Genomic DNA, 25,787 nt, shown 5'->3' with positions numbered 1-25,787 from the left:
TGGCAAAACATACAATTGCTGTTTGACATATTAGATGTAATTGTGCCATTTAGCCCAGTTTTCTGCTCTGTCCTGCACATGTGGCAAAGAGCCCCAGCTGTGGCCAAATGCAATTCACATGCACAATGTTTTTAAGTGCATTTCCGAGTAAAGGTTTAGGAAAACAGACAGGAGCGGCAACTACTCCCCTTTAAGCAAAAGACAAACTAGGGGATTCCTAAAATCAAACTATTTTTTAAAACTTTTATTTAACTTCCTCATACTATCTCTCATGTTTCTCTTTACCTAATAGTTGAGCAAAAAAGAATTCAACCATTCCCTCCCAATTTCCTCATTCCCTCCACCTTTCACAATCATCATTATTGCAGACCATCACCCTATTCCTTTTTCTATCTGCTCTGTGATTTTATCACTCTCACTCTTCTCCTCCATCTTCACCATCTGCCCGTTTCCCTCCTCCATGGCAGGGTAGGGGGCTCCTGGACGAAGGCTTCGTCTGGAGAGATGGAAAAAAAAATTCACTGACCGAGGACGAGTCAGCCATCAATCTTCCTCTATGCCATTCCCTCATTCACCCTCTCCTGCTCTCCTTCACTATCGCTTCCTCTGTGTCTGTTCTCTATCTCTGTCTGTCTGTCTCCCCCGTTTCCCTCTCTAATCCCATCTTCAGTCAAGGCTGGACATGTGTGATGGCCCTCCTTTCTCCTCCATGCCATCCAGCCAGACCAATATAACCCTCCACGCAGCCCTCTCCTTATTACTGCTCTGTCTAGATAGGATCTCCAGGAGGCTTCAAGCCATTGTATTTCTCTTACTGTCTGTCCTTCAGTGGCTGTCTTCATTGAATGGATCCAGTTGGGAGATGGCTTAGCTAAAGCCACAGTGGAAATCCTCAACTGATGGTTTCATAGCTTAGCTGCCACATTGGGCGTACTGTAATGTCCCTAAAGCCCTCTTTCAGACAAGACTTTCCATCGTAGCCAAGTACTAAGATGATGTTGGTTCAACTGTAAGCCAATCAACAATTAAGCTGCTTTTGAAAAACCAGGCCAAGATCCATAAAGATAAAGTTGTGGATTAGGTATAAACCTTGTTAAACACTTAAGGGTCTCAAAAAAAGGGTACTGGGTTGTGGCCTCCCATTCAGTGGCTAATGTTCATGTATGGAGCCTGGGGATCACAGAGGGGTTTTAACCTACCCTGTCAGCCTAAATTAATGAGGTAATTAAGGGCTCAGGTGGAATTAGCGGTAGACACCTTAAGTGCTCAAGCAGTAAGATAGGCAGACAGGATGTAATGCTATAGCTACTGGCATAAAAGCTGTGGTGAGGAGGAAAGGTCAAAGCAGACAACTGTTGTTCGGTACGAATTCATTCTTGAGCATATTGAGTTGTTTCAGCGACAGTTTGTGAAATCTGGTTGGCATGCCCTCCCTGTTTGTGTTGACAGAGAACTGATTTATTCAGAAAAATCACAGCAGTTTGTTTTCCACTTCAGGTCTACTGCGATAAGGGATCAGGCAAACATAAGGAGAATTTAGGAGGCCCTTTAAGGGAGTTTAATGTGATTATATTACATAGACTGCTGCAGTCATGAAATCACCCAATTTAAAGCACCCATAAAAGACTCCCCTGGAATAATACTCAGATGATGGATCCTTAATACTTGCTCTATGGCTCTGTTTGGGATTCTCTTTCCTTTGGGTTTCAGGGTTTTTCAATTTCATCACTGTCTGTTGTTGTAATTTTAATTTCAAATAAAAAAAATAAACAAAATACAAGAAAAGATTTGCATTGACATTAAAGTAGTAGAATCATATACAGCATTGTATCCCCACAAAAGCCACAATGTGCTTGCCCATGATATTGCTATTTTTAACACTTCACTTCCTTTTACCCTGGTCTGTTTCATGGAGAAAATGGGTGGTGTTCAAATTTTGTACAACTTTTGTGCTGATATATTTGCATGAGTGAATACCTATTTGGAAATTGGAAGGCTTTGGGGCACCCCAAGAGGTGCATAAGGATGTTCCAGTGCAGTACTTAATTGAACTCTTGAATTTGCAAAGAGACTTTCTGATTAGAAATCTCAATCATTCAAGTAGAACAGATTTTGAGAATTGGGGCACCCTGGTTACCAAGGGACTGACCATGAATCCCAACATCTTTGGTTTGAGTCTGGCCTTGGAGCTTTGTTGCATGTCATTACCCATCTCTCTCATTTCCTGTATTCTCTCTGCTGTGAAGTATTTCATAAAGGCATAAAATGCAATCAAATTAAAAGCAAGTCAGTGTATGAAAGTGTAGTTGAAGCCTGTCTGTGGTGTCTTTGACATGAAAAAGGTTTTCAAATCAGGCCCGTGACCAATGCAGATAATTCTACGGGGCGGAACGCAGCATAGACGAGACGTGGAGTGACGCCACATTAGTGATTGAGTCAGAGACACAGGTGGGTTTTTAACCTGTCGTTTTCTAATTCAAAACACGGCAGGGAGCTTCAAGTCGTTTTCTCAGGCAAACAAGTTAAAGCCTTATTACATTCACAGTGATCATTTTCTGTCCATCGGGCAGAGGTAATTAGGTTCCCCACTCACACTGTCTCTTCCAGAGTCAATGCTATTTCTTCAGAGAGCGCACTATATAGAGACAGTAAAATGAGTGATTATTATAGAGAATATAGCCTGTGGGTGTTCCTATCAGTGACATTCACCATCCTTGCATTCATGCAAGTGTTCATGAACGCGCCCCCAGAGACTCATCCAACGCACTCAGAAATAGACATACAGGAGAATTACATTTTTATACTGAAAAGTATGAGATACACACCAAGATGTATGACTAAAAGTACATAATTTAAGGTATAAACTGAACTAAAAGCGCAGTCACTGAAGTAATTTAAGGCAGTAAACTGATTTGGGTCCCTGCTCTGCATTGCTTCCACTGAATTGGAGGTGTTCATGGGTGGGAAGCTGTTGAGGGATCATATCCTTGCCGCAGTACTAGTGATGATTACTGCTGCTCACGGTTGGTCTGTCAATACTCTTTGTGTCTACTCCCTCAGTGACAGTGACAGAGATTCCAAATTGATACACACAATGCAAAAGAAGAAGGAAGACAGGAAAAATAGGTAGTACTCTCATTTTCTAAAAATCGCCTTGTGATTATAGGATTGTTTATTGGTACATGTTGGTCTTTTGTGGGTACATAATTGTACTCTTTATTTATTTGTTTCTTTATTATAGACATACCATACAGCATCTAGAACATGTACACACCCAGTGGCTACCCATCTACACTGATCCATCCAAACAAAAGCATACATAACACGGACTACATGTTACATACTACATGTAGAGAGTCTGACAAAGGGAATCCATGTACAGACACACAAAAACATACATAAATAATAACTATTATATCAAGATTTCTTTTGTTTCTTTTTAAAATAGCTTTCCAAATACTGAAGATCAAAGTTCATATAAAAATGACAAGTTTCATAAACCTTCCCTATGATGTTATAATAAGCCTTGTCAAGCGTGTGAAGGAGTTTGTTCATTTCCTTGCTGCCAGTAGTTCTAGATCAGTATATATTTTATCATGTGAACTCAAACTATTTCATCAAGTAAACAAAATTAGGGCTTTAGCAATATATCATGATACTTATACATGGATAAGCTATGAATAATATATTTCAAAAACAATGTAAGAATTACACAGGACCAAAACACACGCAAACAACTACTTCTTTGCTTCTTACAACGTCAACATAAAAATGACGTTCCACAATTCATTCATTCATCTTTTCTGGGGTATATCTATGCAGCTTTTTAAACATAGGAGTACAAAAATAGATTTGTGAGAAAGAGTACTTGTGTTTACAGCTTTCCAGCAGAGGTTGCGGTTGCTGTTGTTGTCATGATTGTCCTTACAGTGTGTCCTCTGGTGTCAGTCAATAGTTTGGTTCCTGCGGGTTTGACTCTTCTCCTCTAACACATGACAAGGGACCTGCCGTGTACTCGGTGGGACTGGCTCGCCTCCCCTCTTCTCTCTCCCTCTCTCTCCTCACTGTTTCCTCTCATCCCGGGGTTATCCACATATGACACCTGCCAGAGTGGCACTGTAGAAGGAATCTGACATTTCATTCTCACTCGCAAAGATACGACCCCCTCTCTTTTCTCACCTTCACACTTTAACCTTGAATGTTTACACTCATTCGCAACCTCTGAGTGTCCACACTCCAACCCCCAAAACACAATCCAAATGTCAGAGAGAGCTATGAAACTAGACCAGTGTGGGACCACCAAGCAGAGGCTCATTTTTTATTAGTTCAGTGCACACTACTGACTACCAACCTGAACTCACTTTTTGTCATCCATGCTTGCCCGTGTTCCAGAAATGTCCAGGATCAGGCCATGGGGCACAGGTGAATTTGTTGTAACTGACATTTTCTGCAAGAGGGTTCTTCTTCTTCCTCCTCTTCTTCTCCCTTTTTTTTCAGGCTCAGTGAACTGAGGGAAAATGACATTTAATTACAGGAGAGCAGTCACGCAGTTCGGCTAATTACGATCCCGGGAGTTCAGTCATCATATCTAATTAACTTTCACTTTCATGAAAGCTTAATGCAGCACCATAGCTAGGCGCTACATGTGCCACACTTCAGGAATATTGACAACTCTTTGGAAATTAATTTCAAATAGTTTTTTGTCTCTCTTTCACCTCATGTCTAAAGCAAAAAACAGCAGAGAGTCAGTGTTTTTCAATCCTTTATTTTACCTTTGATGCTCGTTTTATTTATAAAGGTAGGAAAGAGAATGTAGAAGATATTCAAAATTGATCTAACGCTGCATTATGCTTAAATAGAAATGAATATAATCAATCACTTGGATGGTGCTGGTAATTCATAGCCTTATTGATTGCTAAAAACACACTGCATAGTCTGATTCACATTCATTATGACACTTTCAGAGGACAATCAATTCATTATTATGCTTGCCCTTGACCACATTGTTAGTGTGCTTACTGGGGCATAATCCTCGAGGTGCATGTGTGCATTCGTTGGTGTTGTCATTTTTCATAGACGCAGTGAATTGGAGTTGAAGACTTCTGAAGCATTATGCCTGTTTGTACAGTCTTTTGTTATTCCATGGTAACAAAGGACTGTGGTATGGTATGTTTTTTAACCAGATATTTGTATTTATTATTACTATTATTATAACCCCTTATATTAATACTGACATGAAGTTAAATACCTACTGAAATTGCTTAATATAGTTCAAAACCGGCCCAATGCAAAACCCCCACATCGCCACACAATGTAATGCAATGTGACCTCTACTTGACGAGCCCCCTTTTGTATCCATTTGTCGTTGACCGAGTCGTACGTGCCTTGCCTCCCGCTTTATATGCTGATGTTGTTGATGGGATGTGTGCCTCTCTCTGCGACCTGAGATCGCACTAGAACAGCAACTAGAGTGCTAATTGGTGGCTTGAAATCCCCTCACTATAGCCAGAGCTCTGTAAAGGTCATCTCCACTCATAAAATGGAGTGCTCACTTGTTTTTTTTAAATTTTTTTTATTTTTATTAACAGGGCTGACAGAGTTGGCCCAGAAAATCAAATAAAAAATTGTACTATTGTGAAAAAAAGTAAGAAAAGAAAAGGCAGAAAGGTTGGTTTTTAGTGACTTGTGTCTTGTTGCTTAAATAACCATCTACAATGGATATTTACACTTACATATATGTTTTTTGGGAGTGTTTTTTGCCTAGATTTGTTGAAAAGATCACTACCACTCTCAAAATCTGTCTGTTAAATATGAAGCAGCCAGCAACCAGGACACTGGTAACTAGTGACTGGAATCTGGGGGAAACAGCCCTGTCCTGCACATAATCCCCTGTAAAAGGAAACAAAATATAACATGTATATATTACATATATATATATATATAATAATTAGTGAGCTTTTGTTGTTTGTACCTTTGGGTGGAGCCTTGCTATTTTATTCTCCCTGTTTCCAGTCCAGTCTCTAGCATAGCTTCATATTTAACAGATAGCTATAAGAGAGAAATGTCTATGAATTATTCCTAACTAGCTATTCCTTTAAGCAAATAGTATCACCTGTGCTGTATTCAAACAAACACCCAGTACCTTAGAGCCACTGTATTATAATGATGACACAATATGATAAGCACATAGTTGTGATTTAGCTTTACACTTACTGGTGGCCCTCTAATTCCAGCCCCCCTCATACAGCTGGGACATGAAAAATGTTATTGGCCTGCCGTAATGCTGCAAACATCAGCGAACCCCACAAGGAGGATTAATGCCTCGTCTGGCTTTTATTATGCTGTCCTGCCGTCCTTCGCGGGCTGGCCATTCATCCTTGTAAGATGTCCATATCTGCTCTCAGTGTGGGCGAATGCGTGCGATCACGTGTGCCCGGGCGCGTTTGCATGTGATATTGTACGTGTGAAAGTGCTTATCTGCTGCTTGTGTAAGATGTTAAAAGTTTATCCCAGAGGGGGTTAAATCACTTGTTCAGTCGCGGGCTTTCCAGGGCCATGTCTGGCTTGTCTTATCAATCTATCGACGTGGCACCTGCGCTGCCGGTTTGCGCTACGAGGCCGATGCAGTAGATGGCCTGGGCCCCACCGTGGAGGAATACTAATGGAGATGCAGATAGCTTTTGGTTTGGCCACCTCAGCAGACATTGATCCCCCTGCGGACTTCTACGACGGTGACAGAGGGACTGTCACCTCTGAATGAGAGGAGATTTGGACGTGTCCCCGCACATCTCCCTCAGTGGGGTTCAGTCACTGCCTCTGTTCTGTTTGTCTGTGTGCGTGTCACGCCGTCCTTCCTTCCTTTCTCTCTTTATGTCCATGCCTTTCTCCTTACCCGTTCCCCCTTTTCCTCTCTCCTCCCTACAGACTTTAAGTTGGAGGGTCTGTCCCATATCAGAAAGGTTGCAGGTTAAATCTCCGCAGCTGCCAGCTGTCATTTACAGACACTGAACCCTGTGAGATATTCCTGAAGATCAGACATTCACGGAGGAAACATTTTCAACTAAAAATAACTTGACTGACCTTTTTCATTTCATTAATAAAACACAGAAGGCGGGGTTCGTTTGTGCTGGCCTCACACTGGGTTCTCTCTGTGTCACTTGAGAAGCAGAGAGAGTGACAGAGAGGTTCAGAGTGTAAGTAGTTCATGATAAAGGTGTTTATAATGCACTGTTTAGTGTCTACTAGGTGTTGGGTGTGAGCGAATGTGTGTCACTGACTTAAAGGTGTGTTTCTGTCTGTAGTTTGTGTAGAGAACAATTCAATGTGCCAAAGCAAGAGTACAGAAATATACACACTCTTTTTTTTATTTATAGAACAGTTTGCTTTGCATTTTTAGTTGAAGGAGGTAAAGATTAGAAATTGCATATTATAAAAATCAGAGCTAAAACAATTTGTTGATTATTGGGGCACTTAGGTTGGTCATCATGAGGACAGCCTGTAAAACAGTCAGTGTTGCTTGTGGCTGTGGAGGGGAGTTTCCAAAGAGAAAATAACCCTGATGATGTCATCAAGGTTATGTCATCGGGGTTCTCAGTTTGAGACTTCAAATTTATATCATATACTTTTGTAGAAAACTTGCTGTTGCTGTAGGGTTTGAAAGATGTGGACATTTATTTGGCAGAAGGGGTCTAATGAAAGTTGAATGACTGTTTCATTATGGGAAATGTTGTCAATTTTGACCTTTCTTTTCACCTTTTTTTCACTAGCTTCCCAACTTTATGGAACTGCAGTACTATTATTATTATTATTAGTGTACCGCTTTAGCTGACTTGCAGAAAATTAATAGGCAAGTATTTTGATAATTTATTAATCATTTAATACATTTTTGATGTGGGGATTTGCAAATTTTCTCTATTTTATACCGTTGTGAATTGAATATGTTCAGGATTTTGACTGTTGTACAAAATGTCTGGGAAATTGTGGGAATTGTATTTTTCACTTTTTTCTGATGTTTTAGAGACAAAATGATTAATCGATTCATGGAGAAAATTAAATCAGATCAATTGATAATTACAATTATGTTTAGCCATAATAAAATTAATTTTGAATACACAAAAATTCAGATACTTTTACTGGTTGTGCAAATATCTCTAATATTGATGAAGGATGAATATTTATATATTTTGATTTGCTTTATTTATGGATCTTCAAAAACACTTCAATCCAATACAAGGGATAAGATGCATTCCATCATTGTCTCATGATGTTAAAAGATATAAAAGACACAAAACAAAGCAATTGTATCTTAAAAAACATAAATTACATCAATGCAAACTAAATATCCACAGAAAAACATCTTTATATACAACAAAAACAGGTAACTTACAGGATTTGTATTTGCGTCACAGCCTGCAAAGCAGCTCTGGCTGAAGTGCCTTATAACTGTGCCAAATCCGGACATCCGCAACCAAATTAGTTTGAAAGAAAATGCGACAATATCTTTGAATTGCATATATACATAACATCACAAATAACCAAATATTAAGCTTGTCTTACCATTTATTAGTTATGCAGTGATGTAGTTATCTGAAAAGTAAATGGACTATCTTTTCTGTGTAAAGAAACCAAACCTTGACCTTGACAATTCAGTGAGAATTCTGGTGTCTACTTGTTCATAATTGTTGGATGTGAAGCTATTATGCAGTTAGGTTTTATTTAATGTTTGTACTCCACCAAATGAGCCAAATTTGTTCTTATTTTTTAGTGTCACATCTGCAGCTACATCCAGTAGCTTGCTGAGCACCTTTGTAAGTGGCCCAGAGGTTTTGTCTGCAGAAGTGGGGAACTGGGTGCTTAGTGTCATGGAGAAGCATGGCTCCTTCAATAGCTGTACTGGGAAGTGTGACCTTTTTCCAAACAGCAACATTGCCTCCAAGTTCACCTGTGGGGATGACAAAGCAGCTTACCTGACAACCTTTGGTACTGCGCCATTTTTCTCATCACTACTTTTGTCAAAAGTGAAATCTGCTGGTGACTACGTTGTACTTTTTGACGAGAGTTTGACCCCCCCCCTTCAGTCAAAATAACTTTATATGAACATACACTTTTGGGATGGAGACTGTGTAAGGTTTTTCAACTCTCATTTTCTTATACATGCTTATATGCTGATGACCTCTGCAAACCTCTACACATCAACTGCAACACTGTTGGCATATTGCAGCTATCAAAGGATGGGCGAAATGTAAACTAGAAGCTGTTTGACACACTGTCCAGTGACTTGGAAGAGGAGATTGGATGCAAACTCCTCACCATAGTTGTGGACTACATATAATGCACAATACATTTGAAGCTGGCAGCAATACAACCACTTGGGTCATTGAGCCCACTCTAAATTGTCTTTACTGGCTTTTAAGGACTCCCCAGCCAGGCATTATGATTATGTCAAAGTATCAGGTTTAATTGTTTTCCCTCTCAGGAACTGTCAACATAGATGGCTAGAAAATGTCACAGTGCTAGAGAGAGCCATTACAATATGGTCACAGATCCAGACATACTGTATGTAACTAGTGTTAATGCCTCTAAAGTACTGCATCCAAAAAACGAGCCTTTTGAGTCTGTTGAAAAGGCATGCACTGACCCCATGTTTTTGGTAAAAGCCAACATCGTGCTCTCCATTGCTCAAGAGTGCCAGCCTTTTCTAAAAAAGTATCAAACTGATAAGGCCATGCTACCTTTCCTGACAGATGATCTTTTCACTGCACTGAAACGCCTTCTCCAGAGATTTGTCACAGATGATACATTTAAGAGTGTGAAGACTCCATTGAAGCTCTTCTAAGATACTTCAAAGATTGAGCAAATCACAATGATGCCTCCCTTATCAACATAGGATTTGATGGAGAAATGCTACTTTCAGAATTGAGGGAGACAAAGAAGTTTTCTGAGTGAGATGTCCTCACAGTTAGAAAAGACAAAGAAGTTCCATGTTACAGCTGTGACAAAGCTGCTGGAGAAATGCCCCCCTGAGGTACACACAGGTGGGAAACTTAGCATGTGATCCACAGATAATAAAAGAGAAGCCAGACCTTTTGAGAAACAACTGAGGCTGTGCCTATAGATGATTTCCAGTGCTGAACAAAATCAGAGACAACAAGTGTGACACAATCCTCAACCAGTTGAGGGACTTCACTGTGATCTGCAAAACCAGTGAGGATGCCTCACAGTTGCCCACGGCAGACTGGACACCTTCTTCAATGCACAGCTGGAACAAAAAGCATCCATTCAAACATCTGTGGGAAATTGTCCAAAAGCTTTTCCTGCTGTCCCATGGCCAGGCTTCTGTGGAAAGAGGGTTCTCTGTTAATAAGATCATCACTGTCACAAACATGACGGAGAGAACCTTAATTGTGCCGTGGGTGATAGTAGAAGACCTGCATCATGTGGGTGGGGTAGTTAATGTAGGGATGACCAAAGAACTACTACAGTCTGCTGGCTGTGCAAGACAGAGATACCATGTGCACCTTGATGAGGAAAAGAAGAAGAGGGAACACACACAACAAACACAGAAACGGAAGGTAGTACAAAATGAGGTGGACCAACTCAAGATGAAGAGAAGAAAGCTTCAGACCAACTTAAATGCACTTCTGACATCTGTAGATGAGCTTGCAGTTGAAGCAGAAGCCACTGACAAGATCTCTATGCTTGCAAAATCAAATGCCCTCAGGAAAGCTGCAAAAAATAACGAACAAGAGCTAATGAAATATGACAAAGACATTGAAAACATTTGAGTCTGGAAAAGTATGACACATTTGAAATGGAAAATGTATAGGAACCCTGAACTTAAGTCATTAATAACCTCCCACCATCATAACCATCATGACTAAGCCCTGACTTGAGTCCCCTGCAGTATCTCCACACACATCTACAGCAAACTCCCCAAGTGTCATTTCCTCAATATGAGTTTTCTCTGTTTGCGTGAAATGTAATGTACCCAAAAATAAAAGCCCAAGGCCTTTTCAAATCACCTGTTGAGCAGTTTTGGCTTTAACCCCAACACCTCTCCTCTTCTCTCATCTCCAAATCCCGCTTATCAGCCACCAGTGCTAGCATCGTATTGAGAGGTGCTATATGCAAATGACTGGAAGGGAAAGGCCAGATCTAATCTTAAGGTTTATTCTAATTAAAAGTGATTTACTTTCCCCGCCATTCCCTGAGAGGGAAGCTTAATGTCCTGCTCTCAAAGGAGATGGCATCCTCTAACTCAATTAGGTAGGAGAAGATGCACTTGGGTAAAGTTTACTCTGGATGGAACTGCTTAACATGCAGCGTAGAAGCACGCAGGGAAACCTTTAGACTTATAGAAAAGGACAGACAAAAGTCAATGTTAAGGATAGCCTCGATCTTTTTCCATGTTGTGTTTGTACGGGAGAATTTGACAGCTTAATGTGTTCTTGCTGAAAGGCAAAGATAAACTCAGATTTTTATTAAAACTTCAGATCCATCTTGTTTTTTAGATTCCTGCAATCCATCAAAAACTGTGTTTTTCATTTGAATTTCAACTTTTAAGATTCTCTCTCTGAAAACTTTACAATGTATTCATGCTCACAGAATACTGAAATTAACTAAGTCTCGTCCACTTGAAACTAAACCACTTATAGATCTCGGTGCCGTCACTCAGCTGTTCAACCAAGTTTGGCCACTCAATATATGAAATTAATGACATCCATAATTGTAGTGTTTTTGCTTGTAAAACTTCCCTTAAACAGAACTTGTATTATATAGATTTTTTTCTAATTTAAAAAAGATATTTTACATTTTATTTTATCAATGTAAATCTGAGACTGAAATTAATATGTAACATTTACATATGATAGACTTGAATATGTTACAAGAAAATGAATTGCTTTCAACTTTGTGCTGTAATCCATTGTCAAACATCACCTGATATTCTGTAACCTCTTGTTCTGTCACAGATCAAAAGTTTGCTTTAGCTAATGAAATAATACAATGATGTAATACTCAAATGTTAACCTGTCTTTAAACCATCTTAAAAACATCCACTTCTTAAAATGTTTCAATCAGGTTACAGTACAGCCAGACATTTCACTTTGACATCAGAGCTCACCTGACTGTGTGTCTCAGTGTTTGTCAAGCTGCTTCTACCAGGATTTTCTTGACAAAAAGATACATGGCATTCACAAACAAACTAATCACTTGCTGTTGCTAATTTTGCATATAAATAATATCCATGTTATAAATAACCACACAGTAACAACTCAACTTCTGATGCACTCATGAAAAAGGGGAAATTATGTATACTGAGCATCTTTGGCACAAGATTTTCCTCTGGGAAGAATAAAATTAATTCAACTTACCATATCTTAAATATTAATGCTACAAAAGTTTCAGATGTCAAAGATGATAGCTGACTGCAAAGCCTCGCCCCCCTACCGTTGCTATACCTCTCAAGCTTTCCGTTCTCTACTTCATTGTGTAAGCACAAAATATTTTTCTCTGACCTCTCAGTTCTCGGTCTGTGCACTCGACATGCTTATTTATGCCCTCAACATCTTTTCAGGTGCTCTCGTCTTGTTGTACCTGTGTTCAACATACCCCCTGTAGGTGTACAGTGTTGTCACATGTTGAGACCAGAGCTCTGCCTCAGGCCACACAAACACCCACAACTGCAGACAACTGAGACAACTGCTGTGCAACATTTCTCCTGCCTTCTAATAGGCTGATCAGATGGAACAAGCGAGAAGCTCCTGTGTCATTTCCACCAACTGTTGTTTCAGTTTTCTATTCATGCTGCCTCTGCTCAACAGGTCCATGTGTGCTGCAAACTTTTTTTCAAAAAAAAAAAAAAAAAGGACCATATGCCCTCCATCTTCTGAATTTGGCATTTTTGCTTAAAATAATAATGCTTGAAGCTGTGAAAATAACACTTTTGAGCAATGAACACAAATTAGCTAACACCTCACACCTAAATTTAAACTTAAAATCAATTGACTCTTGTTAGTTATATCCAGTGAAGATAGTGTTTTTACATACTGCCAGTGCAGCATCTAGCCAACTTGAGGGTTGCCAGATCATCAGGTCAACTATCCCCCATATCTCACTATTTCATTCTTCATTAAAATCTGCCACTTTTTGCAGAATACACACAAACCTTACAATTCTGCATTGACCTTACAGGTTAACCCGATGTGTAATTAAATGTAGATTATTAAAACACATTGGTAGGGACCTACAGTCCATAAACAAATTTATAAAATATAGATTCTTAGATTATATTAACAGGTTTGAGGGATATACAAACAGTAAATTCACGTATTTAAAGCATTCTAATTGGTTTGCCTGAACAGTTAATTGGAATCATAGATGCATTGTTTTCCTGGATCAGATAAATAAACTGTGGTGTTTTGGTGACTCTTAACTCTGTGACATTTCAGTCACATCCTCCTGTGGCCTTATCGCTTTTTATACACTTTCAAACATGCACCAGTTACATAATTTGGAGTTTTTACGGTTTAGAAGCAACCTGCCAAATAATTATGTGGTCTAACACCTCAGTGTCCCTCTACTAAACACCTCCGCTGCAGCTGTCCATCCTCCCTCAAGCACCAACATGGAGAGATATTTAATTTCCGTCCACACTGTCATTCAAATAAATGAATTAATAACTAACAGATCTGATTCTGTCATGATCTGTAGTCATTAGCGACTGGTAGAAGTATAAAACCATCCCAATTTGGCGTCTGAGACCAGACGTTCAGTTTTCATGCATACAAATTTGAAAACAAAAGTAAAAACCACGTTGATACACAATAACTCTACATGCACAGAAGCTCAGTGTCTTGTTTGTATGCTCCCACGTGTTTGAGTGTGTATATCCAAGCGTGTGTGTGCCTTGCTAGCAGATGTTTTGGTAGCTCTTGTTCCGCTCAGCTGCTCATGGAGAACATTCATGTCAGTCCTTGCCATCACATGGACAGATGACATCAGCACATTGGATGAGTGAGCATGCTCAGCGTGGTCGAGCCGTGTGCTTTGTGTGTGTGTGACATTGTCATTGCAATGGTTAACAAACATCTCATATTTTTATGTTTTTTTATCGTAGCAATTCAAGTGTGTGTATGTTCAAATTAGCAGCTGCTAGAAAGTATTTCACTAAGTATTTTCAACTCAATAGTTTTTTTTGGCTCTAACAACAAAATACATTTTTTTAACTGACCGCACAGCTATTAAATTATGATGGGTTTGTAAATAAATTATATATTTTTAATTACACATTTCCTTTTATGGACAAGAGCAAAATGTAAAACTTAAAAAATTACTAATGGTAGGATAATAAAAATGGTAGGATTCACCTTATAATTAGTACTAATGCTTTCATTGAAAACATCTAAAAAATATCTGAAAATCAAATTAATATAGAGTAACATTAGATTTATTATATTGACAGCAGTTTAAAATTAGAAAACTATGTTCTTTGGCAATATTCAGTTTTGAAAAACAAATAAACATTGTAATTAGTAATACTACCTTCACCATTAATTGACATCTTGATTGAGCAATATAAAATATTATTTATGTAAGCTGTCACACTTTGTTTGATTTTGCATTCACATCATCTGCTCAGTAAACTCTCTAAAACTCGACTACAAAAGCAAAGACTATCTTTGAAAACATGCCACATGCTAAGAGTGATTTTTCTGCCTCTATCATCCTAGAAGAAAGCCACCTGAAAAAAGTTTGGTTCTGAAAACCACTGTGCACCCTGGAGATTTCTGGGGCCCACTTCATCTGAGTGCTAAAGATGCCTCAATTAGATTGAGTTAAATACAAACAACTTTTTCAACAAGGTATCACAAACCAAACTTAGATCTCCTTTGCTCAAAGGCAACTAAGCGCTGGAGTAATTTTGTGAGCTCGGCTCGCACACTCTCTTGTTCCAATTTCAGCGGAAAGCAGCTGAAGTCCTTTTACTTTCAGTGTTTTCTTTTTCTAACACAATCTCTGCTCTCATGTCTTCCTCGAGTACTTATGAAGTACTGAATTCTTGAGTGTCATATGAAGTACTTTAGCAGACAGAACGCATACTTTGTTTTGCATCCATGAGAGGAGAAAATTACAGGCTGTTTTCTTCCATTTTCAAGCAGTTTTTTTTTTCCTTTACATTAAATGTATTTGTTTTTACAGTATTAGCAGTAAACACTCAAAGTTATCATTACAGCAAACAAATCAGCATAGATAATTCAAATATTATGGAACATATTTTCAAAAAGAAGAAGATATTTAGGTAAGATGCTCAGCTCTTGATTGTCCTTCCATGATGCTCATTGCGACTGCTAATAGACGGGGTGAAATGTGCATTTCCTGTGCAGGCCCCTCATTGACACGGGCACCATTTACCGCTGTCACTCCCCCCCCCACCACCACCACCACCACTTAGTGAATAAAGGTCAGGCAATCAGGCATCTGGAAGGACAGCTAATTTGTCATCCCTCGACAAACGTGTCAGCGTCCGATCTTGTCCGCAGGGCTTGATACCGCAACAAGCCGTAAAGGTTAAGAGATTCAAAGAACGCCTCCGTCCCCCCCCCCCTTCTCTTCCCTTCCCTTCCCTGCTCGCCCTGTCTCCATCTCAACAAGCAACATGCGACAGAGCAGAAAATTCAATTTTGGATTTGATACTGTGAGAGCTATGGGGTTTCATGGCTGTAACTCCTCAGTCTTTAGGCATGTCGTCTGCCTTGCTCAGTTAAACTCTACAGAAACCCCCTACATAGAGACGAGTCGCTGCCTTGTACATGTCATTCTCAGCGACTGCAGCATCTCACTGACTTGATAACAGGTTTTTCCCCCTTCAGTGAAATGCCAAATGGGTTGTCTCAATTCTCAATTTTAGATAAATAGCCCTCAAAGTTTTAACTAAGACCATCTTGTAATTTTTTTTAAGTCAGATCAGTAATTTTGAATCTGAATTTCAATGCAGTCATCTCAAGCAATCTGTCGAAGCACGGCTTCTGTGATTATAGAGGCATTACAAGCCATCCCTGTCGTCCCTGAATGCATCCTAATAGCCTGTTTAGTGAGGCAATCTACAGCCGCAGGTGTGTGTCCTCTTCTGATTCCCAAGAGTGTAAGTGACAGAGGGTAGGAGAGAGAGAGAGACAGAGAGGGAGAGACATGAATGAGTGACTTTGATCAGGTGAGTTCACCAGGTCTCTGTGTTTGTGTGTGTGTTCGGTGTTCAGTATACGATAATGGAGAGTCAGGCTGACAGCTGCTTGTCAGATACACTTAATGTATATCATTGCTTAGAATGGCTGTTAGCCCAACCACATGGGCTCACACAAGAACATAAGTTGTGTGTACAACTTTTTTGGCATTTTGCAAGCGATGTTGGTAACTAGTCTTTGGTTCTTATGCCGCGTTTATACTATGTCAGATGGATGGGAAGGATTGGAAATATTCCCATGGTAAGGACTGGAAGTGTTCATGTCATCTGACAACTGAATGAAGGTTATATGATAGTTGAGTTGGTTGTATGATGGTTTAAAATACGCTGAATTAAAAAAAACAACATTATATCCATTAAATTTGGGTTTAATTACATTGAACAAAGGACTTTGGTTGATGTGAGGCGTAAATGTTATCTTGGTTTTCAGGCACATATGCATTATTAAGTGCCATATTGGAGTTTTCAGCAAAATCCCAGATTGCCAGTCATAATTATGATTTGGAGGTTGACGTGAACAAATTTACAAGCAAGTGCAACATTACATGAACGTGACATTAGTTCCTGTGTAGCATGAAAATGGATCTGTGCTAGAACTACATTCCTGCTATTTTTTGAGTCAAGCAAGCGGCATGACTGCAGGTATGGTAATATCGGCTGGTTGGTTCATCATTTTGGTTCAGAGTGAATATCTCAGCAACTATTGGATGGAGTTTGATGATATTTCATACAAGTATTCATGTTCCCCAGAAGATGAATTGACATGAATTGACATTGATGATCCTCTGATTTTCTCATCCTGAGGTTAAAATCTCAATTTGTCCAATAGTTTACTGCCAAATACTAATCTAATGACATTACCATCAGTCTCTATTGTACTTTTAGTGCTAATTGGCAAATGTTAGCATGCTAACATTCGGTGAACATGGTATAATTACCTTCTAATTCATCTCCAAAACACATGCACATGTTTCTTTTTCAGGTGCTGAGTCCAAAATTGTAATTTTACTTTCTGCTCTAATTTGGGCTCAAAATATACTTTTTTTAATGTGATGAAATGTGTTGTGAGTCCTTTGAAGACAGAAAGAAAACATTACCTTGTAAACATCAGCATGTTAGCATTGTCATTGTGAGCATGTAAGCATGTTGATGTTAGCATTTAGCTCAGAGCTGCTAGCATGTCTGTACACTTTTAGTCTTGTTACAAGAACACGTGTGTATTTGGCACCCTGGAAAACAAATATTTTTGTGGTTATCATCAAGTTTCTCTTGTACAAGTTCTCTTGTACTTTTGGATTTAATATTAAGCTATTGTTTATAAACTGTCACCTGAATCATTCTATGATGATGTCATGTTATCATTGCACATGTGGCTTTTTTTTGTAGATTTTGTTGGCTTTTTTATCTTTACTTAACAGTTGTTAGTAAAAACAGCAAGGAAAAGGCCAGAATCGAACTGGAGACATTATAGTTGCATAGTAGAAGTGATTGTTGGTCTGAGAAGCAAGTGGTCTCTCCTGCCCTCTGTGGTCTTAGAAGCAAAAACTAACAAAACAATTTATTCAAGTTTGATATCATGTAATGTATAATAGAGAAACAGGAGTTTATTGGTTCAGTCAGATTATTTTATATGTAATTGTCATACATTTGTCATACAGTGACATATATGAATATAGTAATATTGATTTTAACCACATCACTCAGCCCTATATAGGTGAATAAACACCGCAAACATTTCACACCTTGCCCTCTGCAGCTTATGTACTTCTTCTTCTCTAAGCTGTGTTCTTCTGTTTCTATTTCACCTTTCAGTCTTGCCTCATCTCTTCCTTGACTCTCCCTCTCACCTTCACAGCTTCCTCCAGTCTCAACCTCTCCTCCTTCTTTATGTCTCTCTCTCTCTCTCTTCTCTCGGTCTCCCCTGATTCATAGCCTGTCAGTTTTAAACTGCCATCAAGCCTCAAAATGAAACCATACCACTGTATCTCAGATCGCTGCGTACACATGTCAAATGTGTATTTAGCAAGGGGATATGAGCAGAAATGTGTTTGAGCACATACCTGCCTCCCTCTCAGAAACAAACAGATAAGAGTTTGTGTATCTGTTAAAATCTATAGATAGCTGATGCACCACGGGGGGTGTCTCAGTTGCAAGTCACTGCTCTGAGCTAATGTGACTGCAGGCTCTCCAGCAAAGTAAGGGAGGCGGGGAGAGGGGGAGCTGAGCGGAGAGAGAAAAGGCGAAAAGAGAAAAGAGTGGTGAGTCGAGTAGGCGAGAGAAGGTGGATGTCATGCTGAGAAGCCATCACACTCATGTTTGAAGCCTAATCAGGCACAATCTGCTTCACTATGATGCAATGTGCAGTGCGACTTGTATATTTGGTATTTATGTAGAATTAAAGCTGTTGTATGCTCATTGCTGCATTTTATTATGCAGCACATTAAAGGCATCCAATGGAGTTGATGAAACGGTGCTCCTGGAAAATGTTTGCATCACGTGTTGTTTGAATGTGTGCACAAAGAAGGACAAACATTAGCGACAAGAGTCGCAAAGGGAGGGTGAGCATTGCCTCATATTTTCTATGTTGACTTGGCTCAAAAGCAGGAGTGAAGGTGTGACGTTTTCAGTAAAATGTCAGCATGTTGCCCGCAGAGCAGCTGATGCCACAAATTCAACGAAATGTAAGCTCAACCATATGGTAGAACAAAAAGGAACACTGCAAACATTTTATGAAGCATGACATGTATTTAAACTGTCCATTAAATGTCTAGGAAATGTACAGTGAGTGGGCTAATGGGAAATTCCATTTCTGGAATTTAATTTCAATTATTTACATTTTTTTGTAACACTCAATTCAGCTAAGCTGCATTAAAAACTGATGATGTTTTCCTGAACTTCTAATGTTTCAAATTTCAAACAAAAGACTCAAATTCAGTGCAGCACGGAACCTGGACAAGCAGAGAGAAAAACTGTAAAATGAAATAAAATAAAACAACCTAGCATCTGCCTCTGCTACATTACAGACTGCAGTGAAGGTTGTGACATGCAACTTTTTATAAAGCAAACATACAAATATGTTTGCATCACAAAGTTTTTTTTTTAATGTTTTATTGATGGGGGAAACAGGTCACATCTATATTTTATGTGCTTTCCATGTTTCCAACATTTTCCCCTGGAAATATGCCCCTCAACATGAATTCAAAAAAGGACACAAGTGAAAAGACAAAGATAAGAAAATCAACAACAGTCATCATAATCATTGTCACAGTTAACACAATTACTGGGCATAATGTAGGCTTACACTGAGCACAAGCAGAGTTTTATACTGGCTTCTGCATACAGTACAAGTATCTACAGAATCTCTACATCACTGTCACAAACTGGCTCAGAGTCAGCGACAAAGAAGGGAATCACATGAATGAAGTTTCCAAAATGACATTTATTGTCAACGTAAGATAAAATATTATAATAATGTTAGTCAGCTACAGGTCAGTAATGAATGCAGTGTGTGGATGAGTGAAGTGTGTGTGATGCGTGCAAACAAAACACAAAACCCTAACCATCTGGCTGGTGGAGATCTGGGAGGAAGACAAGACAAAGAGGTTAACAAGGAAGCCACTCAGATAGGCTGAGGCCTCAACTACCCAGGTTCTGGTAGTTTCCTGACGCCCTCTCTAACCCCGCCCACCAGCTCCTGAGCCAGGAAACCAAACCAACCTCACAAGCAGAAGGCAGAGAGAAGGACGTCACAATCACCATAACCTAATTATAATAACTTAACTAGAATTTACTAGCAGTAACGTTAAGGTTGAATACCATTAATCCTTACATAGTGTTCAGGTCAAATTTGACCCTTTTATTTTATTATTATTTATTATAACTTTCCTAAAGTGACTCAGAAAATACAAAATATTAAATATTTCAACTCTTTAAATTTTTTTGTGCAGCTTACACATATTTTTGTACACAGACAGTGTTCCTGTTCAAAGATCAGCATTCAAAAATATTGTTGCATTCTTCACATTCAGTAACATTCATTGATATCATGATAGCTGTTTTATATATTAATATAATAATAGGACCAGAATATAATGAGATTGAGAATGTTTTTTCTCCATAAACAAATAAATAATACACACTCTCTGCTCTCTGAAAGCTTCATTAAGGATTACTCACCCATGTTTTCATGACTGGTGATATTTATGAATGAGAAATAGATTTGTGGTTCAGAAATTTGGTGTAGATACTAATTATGAGGAGGGTCAGAATATGAACAGTATGTAACGGTTAAAGATATAACACAATAGATGAACTGTTTATATGCTGGTTTGTACATTTTACCAGTGTAGGAAATTTGAAAAATATTTGTCTGTCTGTCTAAACTGTCTGTCTAAACTGTCTAAAAAGTTGGGGCATTTACAAATTTTGGGGTAATTTGTGCATAAAGTTGCTGTTTTTAATGTGAAATGGGCCCAGATTAAAATGCATACAGTAATCACCACCTTGTGCCAACATGAGTAAATAAAAAGCATGCTTTTGCTGTTCCAAAGAGAAGTGTGTGTGTATGTGTATAAAATGCCATCTGTATGTGTGAGAGAAAGCAGGAGACAGTTCTAAATATTTAGGAGATGAATAAAAATATTTATTCATCTCCTAATAGCTTTTGTATTTCTATAATGCATTAGTTCATAGATTAATCGAAAACTTCATCACAGTCTTGTGAACTACTAGCTTATCGTCTTTTTTAAAATATCCTCTTTAGAAACTGTAGAAGGTCTATTAAAAATATTTGAGGAAATAAAAGGCAGTGTTTCACAACTGTAAATGCAAGCTGGTGACCTTACAAACAACAACATTAACAGGATTGAATTCAAGTAACAACATTGCAAAAGTAATAGCCATTAAACAATAAACTATTCAATAAGTCAGTCACAGCAACTAGCCATACTTCATGGGCTACTTGAGTGGAATTCATATTATACATGGGTTTTACTGTCAAAGTCAGACTCTGTGTCATCTATTTCCATTGCTGCTGCTGTTGGTGCAGCGGATTTAGAGGCTGTGCTCCTTTCCCGTGCAGCTTTATTGCTGGGCGCCTTCATTTTTTCCCCACTTTTAAACTAGCGGCGCCAATAACCTGGCTACAGAGGTAGTCACAGAGCCGGATCGACATCTGTGTAAGGGACAACCGGCACGGCGGGAAAGGGAACTGATGCACAGACGGCGGTGGCATTATGCCGGCTTTGTTTGGTTCAGTGTAAAAAAGCAAAGGCGGCCTACTGACACATCTTCTTTACAGCTATAATGGAGTATCTCTGTATAAAAGAGCCAGAGTATATATATATATATAAATGTATATATGAGAGAGAGTATAGAACAGCCTCTATAAAATGGCACTGATCACCCCACCAGTCGGCAAGACATGTTGGCTGTAATATTAATGTTAGCTAGCCAAATTGCTAACACTAATGTTAGCTAACGCGCCAGACCAAAGACGTTTTGAAGTCTCTAGCGTTAGCATTACTTACTATAAGCAAATCTATAGCTATCTAAAACTATGTTTGGGTGGGTGAACCCCGCATACAGAAGAGGAGAGTCATCTTATTCATCTCTTCAACACCAAGCCAGTCTGTTTTCCATTTTTCAATTACAGAAGCGGAAACTTTCTTTGCCGTCTTAGTTGCTGGGGTTGGCGTTAGTGATGGCTCAGGATTTGGGTTGCTTTCATCGGTAACAGTTGGAGCTTTTTTAATGAGGTACCGGTCCATCGCAGCAGCCAACTTCACTGCAGGTGCAGGATTGCATGACCTCTGCCAGGTATCGTAACAGCGGCGTAGTGTGGACGACAGCGCTGTTTGTGTGAGTGTGTGTTAGAGACGGAAATGGAAATTAAATTAATTTAATGAAAATAAAATGATGGCTTAATGTAGGATCAGGATATTAGCCCAAACTGGTAAATATAAAAAAACTTTTTTGAAATCTTGGGGGCAATTTTTGCCCCTCGATCATGGTTTTTAGGGGCATTCTGAGATTTCTTGGGGCATTTTTGTCCTTGCTTCCTGTTAATTTCCGACGCTTCTTTTTACTTTGGTCTGTTTGTAGACTGTCTGCTCATTCAAATTCTTTAATTAGTATCTCAAATGACAATGTGGTTGACATGTCATCTTTCAAGGCCAGTTCATGATTGGCTGCTGAACGGTGGTTTTGCCCAAAAGGTTCACTTGCAGCCATCTTCTCCTCTGTGCCAGAAGACCAGGATATTGCACGACTATTGTTGCCGCTTCTTGGGTCATCCAAAATAAATTGTAGTAACCAGTTTTTCAGGCTCTTGGCAGTATGGATTCATGATTAGTTATTGGCTGTTGTCCCAAAACAATGATATCCCCTCAGTGTGGCCAAGCTTTTAGAAAACAGCCTTGTTTAGAAGCTGTGCAAGTAAGTTGAGTTGTTGGAAGGGAGCTTTAGTGACTGTGAAATGGTGACTAATTTGGGGTAAAGAAGCGTGGCCTTTGATCTTTGCATTGAATAAAACTGACTGCGCCTGCCTCGGCGCCCCTTAGGCCTCATTGTCAGCCTGCCAGAACGTCATCTTTCTCCCATCACTGAATATAAAGCTGTAGAATACATCATGCAAATAATCAGGCTGGAAACAAACACAAGCAGTGCTTCCCCCAAAGGAAGAGACAGCCATCTCTAATGAGCAGGGTAAAATTGGAATATTCATACCTCTTTCCCTCTGCAGAAACGATTGAATGATTCCCTCCTCTCACAGCCGCTCTACCCCACTTCTCTCTTCTTCTTCGAGGCTTCTGTCTCCTCCTTTCATTCACCGTTCTGTCTGTCCTTCCCTCTCACCTCCATCTCTGCTCCCACTTCTTCTTCGCTGTCTGTCTTCCTGGAATGTGGCGATAAACAGTAACATGAATAGGCAGCCTGCGATGTTGACAAAGCTGTTCACAGATTACGCCCCTGGATCAGAGTCACAAATCTGCCAGAGAGGAGACGTTTATTTGTAGGAGAATCAGTAATAAATGCAAACGGGGGGAAAAAGATTATTAGGAAGGAGTTAGAAAGACACCCCTTCGTCAAAAAGAAAAAAATTACTTGACAAACAAGCCTGAAATATCTTCAGATTTGGACTAAAGTCAGGCATCCCACCACATACTGGATTTAGCAGTCTGAAGTGTTGTCAGAGTCTTCTGTCGTGGCTCATGGAGTCTTATCCCACTCAGACAATGGGAGGTCTAGTGAATGATATTCAAAAACGCCCACTTGCAAACAGTTTCAGTTTGTTTGGATTTGAAATCAGATGTTCAATCAGATTTACTGTATTTAAACTGAGCAGTAAACATGAACTGAACAGGAAAACAAAATAAACAGTTCAAAGTATTTTATCCTTGATTTCACGCACTAATTAATGTGGGAAAACCCTTCGTATACCAGATTATCTGACCCCCGACTGCATGTTTGCACTGTAGACAGGCTCACGCCTGGAAGTGAAATGAAGAAAAATGTGAGGTAGCGGAGGAAGATGAACAGCATGATGTACTTCAAGGCCAGGGATGGATGATGTAGGAGGAGAGGGATTTTATTTCTCTCTTGACCACCTTTTGAGAATGACCTAGAATAGGAGAAAAATTATCTCTCCTATGGTAAAAAGTTTCTCTTCTCAGTACAGAAATAAGTTTCTTCACATTTTAGGTAAAACTCAACTACCAAACAGAATCACAGCAGTTTGTTTTCTAACACATCTACATCTTTTGTTCTTTTCAATTCACACGTCTAGCCTACTAGTTTTGTATTACAAAATTAATTTAAAGCAGTCTACAACTGATAGATGATTATATTAATTGATTAGAATTGATTGATTAGAAACTATGCTTCTCTTCGTCATATATGATAGTAAACTGAATACTTGGTGGTTTTGGGCTGTTGGTCATTTTATAACACGTCACCATGGGCTCTGGGGAAATATTTTTGGCATTTTCTCAATATTTTCTGACATTTTTATAGACAAAACTGTTAATTGATTAATTGGGAAAATAGTTGGCATATTAATCAATACTGAAAATAATGATCTGTTGCAGCACTCTTTTTTTTTCAGATGATAAGATGAGACCACAAAAATGACACGCTGGCAAATTATTTGCAATTCAAATTATGAGTTAATAGAAATATCATCCTCCCCTCAATCCTCCCTAACCACTTGTATTAAATAACTGAATAGCAATTTAAGAGTGCTTTTGCATGCAGAAATTGGTAAGGAGGGTGACAAATTGGACACAGATACCCTTCTTCTTGTGGGAAGTGATAACACTAAACTATCCACCAAAATCAGCAGAGGTGGCAGGGTACTTTGATAACTTGAAATATAGGAGAAGCAAAATGAAATGCTTGTTGTCATCGTGTTAAAATAATCAGGTCATTGCAGCAATCTGTGGAAACTCTAGACCAAACGTTTTAAAGACCCTTGTAAAGAAAATGGTGGAAAATGAGGAGACTGCCTCTACAACTACTTAATAGAATAAGAGCAAGGTTTTACTAAATGAGCAGATATAATTAAGGCAAAGTAAAATAAGTAATCTTATTTAAGAGAATATTTTAAATAATGCATAGTTTACGTTCAAGTTTGCTACCTTGTTGTCTTCTTCTTCACTGCCCTTTCTGGCACATTGCTATGCCTCTTTGCACGTTACCGCCACAACTGTTGATTAATGGAATAGCATGAAATCAGTGCCAAGAGTTTGTATCATTTCGCCCATGTGTTTGAGCGTGTGCATGTATGACCTCATGCCCTCTGATAAAACATTGCAGCATTACAGCACTAGGCCTACTAGTGGTCAAAAACTACAGTATAGTGATCACTATATACAGCAGAACAAAGTTAGAGGCTGATAATCACAAAAGCAGCTGCCCAAACATGAATTTCACTAACTTGATACTATACTATTTTCTCCCCTGTGCTTATCTGCTCATTACCCCCAATACACCCCTCTCATATGACCAATTTGTGATCACACCAATATTGTAGGTCCCGACCCACACAAGTGTTACTATTGATTGCTTCTTCTTTCCAAACATTGACCTAAGAAGCTTTTTTTCATGTTAAAGTAACTCATTCTGGATAAGAGAATCCGCTAAATCCCTAAAATATGAGAGTAAACCCTGAGAAGAGGCTGGAGGTGAAGTGTTTGGTAAAATTGTAATGAAATGCAAGGTGGCATTTGAAGGCAGGTGGTGTATTAAAAAGGACACATGAAGTGGAAGAAGGGCATTTGGGACAGGCAAGATGGCTGTGATAACGAGGGAACAGCAAGAGACAAGAGGGGTGTTAGTGGCGGGTCAAGTAGCCGGGAGGCTGGGGATTAAGGAGGGGCATGTTAATCAAGTTGTGTGCAAAGAAAAAAAAAATACAACCTTTGTTACTGCCATGGGAGATATCATCACTTTGCTGGTCAGTGCATTCCAGCAGTTCTTGGGAGCCTACAGTTGATGGAAAAATTAATATCTTTCCTCTTTCATGGTGTATGTCTTCCTGTGTCATTGT

At 39.1% G+C, this 25,787-nt stretch overlaps 1 long non-coding RNA gene across 4 annotated transcripts in view; it reads left to right on the top strand.

Annotated features, from left to right (window-relative positions):
- Positions 1 to 25,787, top strand: part of LOC137175872 (uncharacterized) — a 159,778-nt gene that overhangs the window by 18,025 nt on the left and 115,966 nt on the right. The gene's annotated exons all lie outside the window — the stretch shown is intronic.

This window comes from Thunnus thynnus, chromosome 23 (assembly GCF_963924715.1).
Source record: "Thunnus thynnus chromosome 23, fThuThy2.1, whole genome shotgun sequence".
Classification (NCBI taxonomy): Eukaryota; Metazoa; Chordata; class Actinopteri; order Scombriformes; family Scombridae; genus Thunnus; species Thunnus thynnus.
This window is presented reverse-complemented; position numbering and strand designations above follow the sequence as displayed.